This window comes from Jaculus jaculus, chromosome 2, assembly GCF_020740685.1.
Source record: "Jaculus jaculus isolate mJacJac1 chromosome 2, mJacJac1.mat.Y.cur, whole genome shotgun sequence".
NCBI classification, from domain to species: domain Eukaryota; kingdom Metazoa; phylum Chordata; class Mammalia; order Rodentia; family Dipodidae; genus Jaculus; species Jaculus jaculus.
Window position 1 is genome coordinate 134,499,478 of NC_059103.1, and position 12,271 is coordinate 134,511,748.

At 40.6% G+C, this 12,271-nt stretch overlaps 1 pseudogene; it reads left to right on the forward strand.

Annotated features, from left to right (window-relative positions):
* The first annotated feature begins 11,219 nt into the window (after nucleotides 1-11,219).
* LOC101598256 lies at nucleotides 11,220-11,863 on the forward strand (annotated as a pseudogene).
* Nucleotides 11,864-12,271: the final 408 nt, after the last annotated feature.

Here is a 12,271-nt window from a genome sequence, read left to right on the forward strand (position 1 = left end):
GTTTCCTGCCATGTGAACAGGCACCACTTTATGCTCACACCATCAAGGATAACCCACTCCACCAATCATTATTGTATGATAGACAGAAATCCCTAGAATCTATGCATAAAATATATCTTTTTAGTTGTTTCTGTCAAGTAATGTGGTCACAGCAATGCAAAAGTACCATCCAGAAAACAGGAGTAAGGTGTTTGTTGAGACTAAGACATCAGGTATTTCTTAGGCCTTTGGAACTGGTTTGGGGTATGAATGGGAAGTTATGTGGAGAAGTCTACTCAGGTGTCCCTAAAGTAGCCTTAAAAGCAGTAAGGGGCCATTCTGGTGGGAGTTCAGAAGACCAGAATGCTGATAGAAATGCAAACAGTAAAAACTAAACTTAGAAACAGGGACTCTCCTGGGAGCGCTAGAGGCCATTTATACTTCTGGCAAAAAATCTAAATATGTTCTACCTGAGTCCTGAAAATTTGTGTGAGGCTGAATTCAAAAGTAATAGACTAATTAATTTGGCTGAGAAAATGATAGCATTGACTATTATACTTGTGTGTGTATGTGAGCACAGTATGATTATTGCTCAATGTTTTTAGCCAGGTTCACAGTAAGAATCTAGAAGGACAAAAACAGAGAAGTTAGCTGTAGAATATGAAAAGTTTAACCGGAAATGGAACAAATTTATAGTTGTAGGCAAAGCTACTCTAGCTATTAAAGAGATTACCGTCCTTAAAGAGAAGCCATTCATTTTGCACTAGGACAATAATTACTTTGAGGGTGAAACTCCTACCCATCAATGACTCCTGGCATAAAAATATTCACTCATTTGAAAGATTTTTCTTTCAATACAGAGCGCAACAGAAGTGCCCTGCTGGCACAAGGCAACCTAGGGAAGTGCTTTCTCAGGCTCAGCTGCATAGGCACTGCTACTATGGCCCAAGAGGGTCCTGTTACTTCTCAGAAGAATTCACCAGTACATGTGAATCCAAGAGATAAGATCATGGAGGTTCATACTAACATTTTAAAGGAAAGCTTATAAGATCACACAATATGTACTGTAGTCAGATTCCCATCAGGTGGCAGCTGATTGAACTATTCATGAAACAGAATATGAAGCCTAAGTTGCAATGGAGAACCCAGAATATTGGATGAACTTGTCAGAGGAATAGAACTGATAAAACGAATATGTCGACGTTGATTCATTCAGTTCCCAAGATACATGTTGGATAGTCCAGTGACAGCTGTCCACAGGCTAGAAAGCTGAAGAACCAGGCAGTCAGTTATTCAGTACCTGAGGCTGGATGTAGGCTGAGTCATAGGACCAGCAGGTGCTCAGTCCATAAGGCCAAACAAATGGCAGAACTCTGCACAAGCAAGCAGCCAGGACTGCTGGGCAAAAAGCACACACCAGTGAGTAGCATAGGCAGCTTGACAACACCAGAAAAGCTCTGACTACCTCCTGGAGTTTCCTTCTATTCAGTCCCCTAGAGGATGAGCCTCCCATTCTGGGAAAGGACTTCCTTATTCTCTTACTCTTGCCTAGAAATGTCCTCACAAATCCACCCAAGTGCAGCTATCATTCCATTCCTAATCTAGCCAAACTGACAACAAACTTAAGCATCACATTAGAGATGCCAGGAGTATGGACATCAGCTAAGGAAATCTTCAGCAACAAAGAGAACTGATGAGAGAGAGAGAGAGAAAGAGAGACAGAGAGACTGCTACTTCAAGTGGCAGAGCTGGAAGAACCAGGTTGTCCAAGGCCACTGGAGTCCACATAATGACACCATGTACTCCAGATGTAAGGCGCAAATTTAGAGGAATTGGGCTCTGCCTCAGTGTAGCTCCATTTTTCTTTGCTCTAGTATTTCCTTGCTGTGGTTCTGTTCCTCCCCTTCTGGACCAGGAATGTTTACTCTGTGTCATTGTATATTGAAAGCAGGTAATTTTCTTTTTTTATTTTACAGCTAAGAATTCTCCTTCAGCCTCAGAAGAGATGTTGGACTTCAGACTTTTAAAAAATATTTTTAATTTTTATTTATTTGAGGCAGATAAAAAGGAACAGAGAGAGAGAAGAGAGAAAGAGAAATGGGTGTGCCAGGGCCTTCAGCCACTGCAAATGAAGTCTAGACGCATGTGCCACCTTGTGCATCATGCTTGCGTGGATCCTGGGGAACTGAACCAGGGTCCTTTGGCTTTGTAGGCAAACACCTTAACCATTAAGCCATCCCTCCAGCCCTGGACTTCAAACTTTTGAAACGCATTGACACTGAAGACTTCAGGCACTCTTGAAATTGGTCTAAATACATGTTGCATTATAAGGTGGCTATGTGTCTTTGGGAGCCTAGAGTTGAATGTGCAATGTCCTCCACAGGCTCATAATTTGAATGCCTCCTCCATGGATTGTGGCAATGTTTGATGATACTGTGGAATCATTAAGAGATTGGGCCTAGCTTGTCACTAGGTCACTAGGGACGTATGGATGAGCCTTTGAAGGTTATAAAGTTGTTCCTGGTTCTGGCACTCTCTTTCTCCCCTGCCCTGCTACTGCATGGGTGATTTCTCCTGCCACATGAGCAATCTGCCTCCTGCTTCCACTGCCACAGATAGAGCAGCTCTGCCATGCTTCCCCATCATAACGGACTGAAACCCTCTGATAATATGAATCAAAATAAGTCATTTTTTTCCCTTACATTGTTTCTGTTAGGAACTGTAGTCATACCCACATCCAGGTCAATTGTGAATAGTTATTGGCCATGGTTCTGAATCAAGTCTTTTAGGAATTCCTTTTAAGGAATTTATGTGGTCAGAAAAAGATGGGCCCCCTAGGAGGTAGTGCCTCTAGCTAGCATGGTCTGCAGAACATGCTAAAATGCTAAGGATCTAGAGGCCTCAGAAAGATCCTAGGTGTTATACATACTTTTTTTTTTTTTTTTTGAGTTTTTCAAGGTAGGGTCTCACTCTAGCTCAGGCTGACCTGGAATTCACTATGTAGTCTCAGGGTGAACTCATAGTGATCCTCCTACATCTGCCATCCAAGTGCTGGGATTTTATAGTCATGTACCCCCATGTCTGGCCTTGGATGATATTTTGAGACTACGGGCAATAGAAACAATAGAATCCAGCCACAGCTCTGCTTAAGAAGTCCAAAGAAGTGACTACTCACTGAACTTGAATAAGATATTATTTGTAGAGATATCAAGTAGGCATCAAATAATTCCTCTCCCAGTCTCCTACTCCTCTACCCACTTCAAAATTATCCAGTTTCCTAGGGAAAAAAAAAAAAAAAAAAAAGCAGGAGCAGTTGGATGAACGTAAAGAAGCTGGGATGAATTTCTCTGAGTTACGTTTAGCCAGGAGGCTGGATTTTCTTAAAGAGACCATTTATATCAAAAGATAGTGAAATACCTTGAATGAACAAATTTGATATTCTTATTCTATTGTCAAGGTGGGTGAGGTTCATGAGGGGTAGTTGGGCAAGAACAGAATGGCATCAGCTTAAAGAAACAGAGCATTTTCTTGTGTATATTAGAATTGCAACAAATACCTGCAATCATGCTTACCCACACATCACAGAGGGAATCAAAAGTTTCTCCTTCTGCTCTCCTTCTTTCATTGGCTGAAAAATCACAGTGACAAAAGACAGACTAACAAGAACAAGCAAGCCGACATTCACTAACAAGTGTATGTGCTTAGGAACACTCAGTGATGAGTAACTCACAGGGATGGTTAGAATTTTGAGGCCTACATCTCCAAAGAGTATCAAACAAGACAAAGGAAAATGGTTCTTAGGGAAAGGCAAATAGCTTTCCAGAAAAATAAGTGGACCCTTTGGAGAATGGAAAGGAGGTACAATAGTCTTATAACAATGCCTGGTAGGTGCCCACTCTTGTGATAAGAACCAGTCTTTGTTCTCACCACAGGCTCTGCTTTGAAGCAGTAAGGAGAGTTCAGGGAAGCCTCTTCTCATTTTTGTGCAATATCAAATGTCTTCAGCTCAAAATAACCCCTATGCCAGAAGGATATGAAGGATATTTAGAATGGGTCCCCATTAAAGTTCCTAGATTTCTTTCCTTCCTTGGCTGGATGCTCACTCGGGTGTTGGAATCTTTCTATCACTGGGCTTGGCACAGCAGGCTTGCTCCAACCTTCCTACTCTAAAAGTGAGGAGCAGGACATGAGAGAAAAGATCCATCACACTCCACCACAGCCCCAGCTGAAACCATAGAGGAATTGTGCAAATGAGCAATAGTGCTGCTTTCTTAGTGAATCTGATGTCAGCACGAGGGTGAAGGAGATAGACACTGGGGATACTCAGTACCTATAGAACCAGAGATCCAGAGTGTTCTAAGAGCCCATCACTGAAGTAGACTTAAAACAAACCCAACAAGGCTCAGGAAATTTTGCAGAAGAGGGGACAGAAACATTGTTAGAGCTACAAGTTGGGGCATTATGCACAGAGACATTGTCTCTGCCCCATAAATAACTGCTGCTTCCACAATGCATGACCCACAATACCCATAGGGATGACCTGCATCCCTAATGAGGAGGGTCACTTTGGAAAAGGGGCAGGATGAGGGAAAGGATTGTACCAATATATGCTGTTAACATAGAAAGAATGTCCATAACTAATAAACAAAAAAAAAAAAAAAATCAGTGGCCTTAGTAGATACCAGTCTAAAATAGGGCCTCAGTTGCAGTGTTTGTGTATAATAAACAGCACAGGTCCCAAAGTTTGAAACCCCATTTCCTAGGGCTCTTCTGTGCTTGCTATGTGACTTCACCTCGAATTATGGAGCAGTTATATAACAGGAGATCCCCAGCAGAGAACTTCACTTGAAGCTGATTCTGTTTTGTTCAAAGGAAACCCAGATTCTGGGTACATAATGATGGCACCCTAGAGCTATTATCAGTGTATATTGTGGCTCTGGTGTTGGTAATGAGTGTGTTTAAGTACATTCCGTCCCTCTGTGTGTTTTAATCTGAACAGTGCTCCAGTTAACAGAGCGGATGGTTCAGCCAGTCTTTTCCGTTTTTGTCTGCTTTCGTTCTTTTCAGCATATTCTTGAGTCAAAGGTGAGATTCCATTCCTGGTTCTCTCTGTAACTCACCTGGAACAAACCCTTCTTTGCTTTGCTTGTCCCCAATTGTGCTTTCAAAAGAGACAGGATTTGAGACTTCTCCATGTCCTGTCCTAGAAAAATTTTCTTTCCCTTCAAGTCCATAAAGGGAATGTTCAGAACGTGATAACTATATTCCTTTTGGTCACACCCCACCCAGCCATATGTTGTTGTTTTTTCAGCACACTTAGATTTTTTTTTTTTTGCAGGATGGCAATATGTTGTTTTTTTGGGTTGCGGCTTGTTTAGGAGGCCTTTTTTTGAGTCCTGTGGTCGTGAGAAATATGCCACATTTTCTGGGATCATCCTCCTAGACCAAACCTCCCATTTCATGGGAGCTGGCTATTGTCTAAGGAATCTCAAGACAGAAGCACATCATTTTTCTGTTTCTGGAAAACTTCCAGATATAAAAACAACAACAAAAAAAAATGAATTCAGTGTGCAAAAAAAGTCATCATTTTTATGGTCTCTCACCTAGCCCACCCCAAAGACACCTATCAAATGTGTTCCTGGCTTTGCTATATGTCTGAGTTCATATGTCCACATTCAGATATATTTGGAGGGACAAACTTTTCTGTTAAACTATTTTGATTTTTTTATTTCTTTCTCAGTTATTACATGCACCCTCAACGAAGGCACATATTTTTTTTTTCTCTGTTCATTGTTCCTCCTACAACCCAGAGAAAGCTTCATAATAGCACCATTTATTGAGACCTTAGACATGCAGGTTAATCACACAGCCCTGTGAAGCCGAAGGGCTATTAACTTGCCTAGTAACGGAGCCACCTAGTGGCAGAACTGAAAAAGCGCAGGTCTACCTGGTCCTCTGCTTCCCTCCTTGCCTCTGGGTCTTCCGAGGTAAATTGAGTCTCTAAAGAGGACCACGGTCACAAAGTACTCATCAAGTAAAGCCTACCATGGTCTTCATACACATTGTCACTGCTTTGTAGCCTCGGCACAGAAACATCCAGCATGATAATCAGGCTTCTAGATCAAACCATCACATGTTTATTTTTTTCACTATAAAATTTTGTTAAATATGGAAATGATGAAAGTAAAGAATGACCTATCATTGTGCTTCCCAATAAAATTCTGTGCATTCTTTCTTTTCAGCTTTTTTTTAATGGCCACTAGTTTTGGATGTAGCTTATCTTCCAAATTCACTCTAATAATCAAATTAAATGTAAGAGCCTTAGTCTTGCTCCTGGCTCGGTATAAGTAAGTGGTTAATTATGTGGGTTCTGGAGTCAGATAGGGCAATATGCTTTTACACACTAAGGTACAGCATCTTCATATGTACACAGAGGTAACAATGTCAATGTAGAGTTCAACAAAGATCAACAAAGTAATTCTCTATAGATTGGAAACTATACATTTTCCTTTTTTTTCATTTTGACTAAAATTTAAATGGTTCTTTATTATTTCACTTCCAAAAGCATTGTTGTTGATATCCTGCTTTAGGAGTAATTTGATGCTCTAGTAAGAACCCTGAAGCACCACAGTGCAGTTATTATTGTGGCCTCTATCTCGTAGCTACTTAGATCATGCCTTCGCATGGGTGGGGGCTGCATTCTGCCTGCAATGCACAAAAGAAAGACAAATTTTGTTTAATACCTGAAAATGGCTAGCTGTAAAAGTTGACTGATTCAATTTTATTTCCTGAATAACTTCTTTATTCATTCTAAGTGTACAAAAATGATTCAATTAAGTAAAAAATATAACTATTATCATAGTAATTTATAACATGCAATTGTTTTTATCTACTCAAGTTATAAGCAGATCTTATGAAAAATTAAAAAAAATTCTACTATCTGTATGAAGATGAAATCATTGTTATGCCAATTATAAAAAGACCAAACTGGGTCATTGATTTAAACGTCATGAAGAAGCGTGCACATTTAGCACAATGCAGAGCTGGAATGAATATAGGTGTTTGCATGTTTCTTTTCCAAAACTGACTTTTCTTCTTCATATTTATGGTAAAGTTGAATTGTTACTACAGATAGAAACAATTATAGATGTATCTGACTTTAGATTCTTTTAATATGCAGAAATAAACGCTGGAAATAGCTAAAGACTTGTCCATACTCAATTTCCTTGAATAAGGTAGTTAAGGGCTGTGAGCCAGGCCTCCATGACTTGTGGGATTCCAGTTCAGTCACCTTTCTACTTTATCACTGGCATAAGAGTTAAACAGGAGGTTAGGAAAGTACTTTCCAAATGCAAAGGCTTGGATCCTGTTACAAAACCACATTCTGGAGATGGAGAGATGGCTCAATGGTCAAAGGCATTTGCTTGCAAAACCTGATGGTCTGGGTTCAGTTACCCAGTATCAATGTAAAGCCAGGTGCACAAAGTGATATATGCAACTAGAACTTGTTTACAGTGGCTGGAGATGCTGGCTGGCCCATACACACTCTCTCCCTCTCATTCTCTCTCTCAAATAAATAGGAAAAAAAATATTCTGGTCCAATTAACATTAGTAAAAAATACAGTGCCTGACTTGGACCCATATCCCATATCCTGTGGACTTCTTTCTACTTGAAAACAAAATTCCCAGCAGCCATGTTGACTGTAAGATACAAACTAATTAACATATAATTGGTATATTCATCAAACAAAATCCCCACCACCAGTGTGAGTTGATAGCACTTCTCTGACCATCAAGGGTGAAAAATCTTCCAGGTCGATTATGGGTAGAATGTAAGGTGTGAAGTTTCTAGGGAAACCCCTCCGTACCCCAGAAATAATCCTTCCCCTCTCTGCTGGCTCTAGTACAAGCCCAGATTCCACAGACCCTAGTGAAGCTGGGAGTTCTCCTCTGCCTGCTGTTAGTGCCTTGAGAGTGACTTTTCTCTTTGCTCTGATAAATCAAACTGCTTGCTAAATCTCCCTTGTTTTTTTGTCTATGAACTCTTACAAAAATAAGACCAAGAACCTCTTTGTGTAGAGTGGAATAGAGGAATAAGGGGCAGAAGAAAGAAACTGGTTCATTATTTCCTCAATTGCAAAAATTGACTGATTTCTAGTTCAATTGATTTTTAATTCAAATGCTGAACTTAACCTTCTGTGACAAATTCCTGAACAAAAAATAAATGTTGAATTTCACAGACAGCACACACACAAATATATGTGTATATGTAAGTATATACATACCTTATGTTGTAGTAGAATGTGTTAATGAAAAATACTTTGACTAAACTTGATTTGGGTTTTCAATTTCTATATCCCCTTTGTAAAATTACTGTTCATTGGGCTGGAGAGATGGCTTAGCGGTTAAGCGCTTGCCTGTGAAGCCTAAGGACCCCGGTTCGAGGCTCGGTTCCCCAGGTCCCACGTTAGCCAGATGCACAAGGGGGCGCACACGTCTGCAGTTCGTTTGCAGAGGCTGGAAGCCCTGGCGCGCCCATTCTCTCTCCCTCTATCTGTCTTTCTCTCTGTGTCTGTTGTTCTCAAATAAATAAAATTTTTTTAAAAAAATTACTGTTCATTTTCCTCTCTGGATGAGTTGCAAGCTCTGAGAACTCATTCAGTGAGGGGCTATGCAGGTTCCAGAGTTGGACTGAGCTTCCATAAACAGGTATGACATCAACAAGATCAAGTTCTTTATAACAGATCTCCAGCAGCAAGGCTGAAAAGCTAATCTGTGACTGTCTTCTCTGCTGGTACCTTTCCTCTTTTTCTTGTTCATAAAGAAAAAAAGTTAAACTCAAATCCTTATTTGTAGCTTGTTCAAGGATGCTATGGTGATATTTCCAGACAGCCATTGATGCTTTGGCTTGGAAACAACAGAGCAGAGACTATGGAGTTTGACCGAACCAGCCTTCTCATGTACAGGAAGCAAAGCCCTGGCTGTGGGTAGCACCATCCTGTGATTTAGAAACTTAAAAGTATGGAACCAGCCATTTATGTTATCTCCAGAACAACCCTCATTCCTTTGTTCATGATATTTTCCTGGGTAAAACTGTCCTTTCCTACCAATTTTCAATTTTATCGAAGTCGTCTCCATCTGCTCTACAGTGATTGATAGAATGACAATAATGGTATGGAAAAAAAACAAGGCAGCAAAGCAAAAGATGAAGACATGGAAATAGAATCTGATTATAATTAGTACAGAAGGGGTAGAACTCAATGGAAACGTGAGTGAACATCAAAAAAGGAGGGCAGAAGTGAAAGAACTTACCCCTAAATCATCTGAAAGTATGCTAGGAGTTGGTTAAAATGAATTAGCAAACATATTGCATGCACAGAGGCACCACAGGGAAAAACTGATTACTTTCAACTCCAGTGAGATTTAGAAGTTGTGGTGGTTTGATTCAGGTGTGCCCCATAAACTTAGGTGTTCTGAATGCAAGGTTCCCAGCTGATAGAGATTTGGGAATTAAAGCCTCCTCGAGGCAATGTGTTGTTTGGGGCAGGCTTATAGGTACTATTGCCAGTGTCCTCTTGCCAGTGTTTGGGCACACTTTCCTGTTGCTATTGTCTACCTTATGTGGCCAGGAGCTGATGTCCACCTTCTGCTCATGCCATTGTTCTCCCTTGCCATCATGGAGCTTCCCCTCAAGTCTGTAAACCAAAATGAACCCCCTCTTCCCCATAAAAAGATTCTCTTGACTGGGTGATTTCTGCCAACAATGTCAACCTGACTGCAGCAGTAAAATTGGTACCAGTGGAGTGGGATTGCTGCTGGACACCTGACTAGGTGGCTTTGGCCTTTTGGAGCGGATTTTGAAGAGGAATGTGGAAATATTTGAAACTTTGGATTAAAAGATGCCTTGCAGTACTGAAAATACGACTTGATGGACCACTCTGGTCAGAGTTGGAAAACCTGAATGCCTGAAGAACAATGGACTGTGAGGTTTGGATAGTGAGGGTGAGAAAGTGCTTTTCCTGGACTGAGATAGAAGCAGTTTTTGTGAGAGGCTTGCTGTTATATCTGTGTTCTGAGAATTTGTGCAGGGTTGCATTTCATAGAAATGGACTAGTGTGAGCAGAGGGCTATGGCACAGAAAGAAATCTTTGGGCTGAAACTTTTGCCTCTTCAGCTGCAAATATATGAGAGATTACAACCTTTGAGATTGGACCATCTGACCTGCACTGGTGCAACAGAAAGAATGTAGACTCTTTTGAAGGGGCCTGAATGCTGAAAGAGTGTCCTGTTCTTCAAAGTCTGCTTTATTCCCCCTCCCTCCCCACGGATTAATAAATTGGCATTATTATGGTATTATGGAATTGTGGTATTATGGAATATAAGAAATGCAGGAAAGAGAGGGTCATTGAGTTTGCAACACGTTCTTGTGTTTTGAAAATGGCCATGGGCAGTGTAAAACAGGTTTTCTGGATGTAGACCAGATGAAGCCCTAGAGGATGAATTGTGCATTGCAGTGGAGACACAGTGAAGATGCTGGGACTATGAGATGGCTACTAAGGAGAGATGCCAGCCCCAGATGAAGTTTGCCAGGACTGTGAGTAACCTAGCTGGAGGGGCAGAATTAGAACTCCAAAGACTTGTTGCTGGTTAGAATTATCAGACTTTGAGACTTTTCACTGACTAGAGTTGTTGGACTTGAAGCTACAGAGTTTGATGTTTGCCATGTTTAAATCTTGTATTGATTGAATATTTCTTTGCTATGCCCAGTGCCATCTTTTGCAATATGAGTGTTTATTCTGTGCCATTATGGCTTTTTTTCTTTTTTTTGCATTATGGCTCAGTTAAAAGACCTTGGATTGGGGCTGGAGAGATGGATTAGCAGTTAAGACATTTGCCTGCAAAGCCAAAGAACCCAGGTTCTATTCTCCAGGACCCACATTAGCCAGATGCATAAGAGGGCACAAGCATCTGGAGTTCATTTGCAGTGGTTGGACGCCCTGGAATGCTCTCTTTTTCCCAAATAAATAAAAACAAAATATTTTGTAAAAGACTTTAGTGTGGCTCGGCCCCTCTCTGTCCTCCCCTTCCCAACCTCCCTCTGTGCTCTCAGCCTTAATCTCGGCCATAATTGCTGCTTCCTCTGCCCCTTTGCCTGATGCCTCCACCTGTGCACAGCCCTTGGAGAGCATCCTGCAGCCACTGCCTAACCGCCTGACATGGTCGACACTATGCCCAGCAAAATGGGAAGTGAGGCAAGTTACCCTTTGGAGATACGCTTGCACTTTGATGCGGATGAAATTAAAAGACTAGGTAACAGATTTAAGAAGCTTGATTTGGACAATTCTAGTTCTTTGAGTGTAGAAGAGTTCAGTCTCTGCCCAAGTCACAACAGAATCCTTTAGTACAGCGAGTAATACACATATTCAACACAGATGGGAACGGAGAAGTCAACTTTAAAGAATTCATTGAGAGAGTGTCCCAGTTCAGTGTCAAAGGTGATAAGGAGCAGAAGTTGAGGTTCGCTTTCCACTTCTCCGACATGGATAAAGATGGCTACATTTCCAACGGGTGCTCTTCCAGGTGTTGAAGATTATGGTGGGGGAAAATCTGAAAGATACACAGTTACAGCAAATTGTAGATAAAGCCATAATAAATGCAGATAAAGATGAGGATGTAAGAATATCATTTTGAAGAATTTTGTGCTGTTGAAGATGGCCTAGATATCCACAAAAAGATGGTGGTAGATGTGCGACTCTTTGAAGAGTACTACCTAACACTTTTTCTTTCTTCTCCATCTCCAAAGATCTGCTCAAGACATCCAGCAATGCTCCCTGTGTATTTAATGGAAGTATTTTTCTCTGTGAAGCCACATTTTCCAACATGAGCCTCATTAAGCCAACTAAGTGTTATTGAACTCTTACTCCCTCAATAACTCTGTGTAACACTTTACAGTCTGAAGGATAGCAGCGTGACAAAAGCATACATCACTATGGTGGAGAAAGGGAAGAGGTTGGCTTTTAAATTTATTTTTCTTCATTTTTTATAACAAGAAAGTATATATACATATGTAAATATTTATCTATATAGATATATGTAGCTTTCTATATCTTTAGTAAGTTGGCTTTAATTTAATATACTTGATTCAGAAACAAAAAAAAGACCTTGGATTATGGGGATATTTGATCATTAGGATTGATAAAAACTATGGGACTTTTAAAAATGGACTGAATGCATTGTATTTTATATCATGTACGCATGTCAGTTTATTGGGGCCAGAGGCGGAATGTGGTGG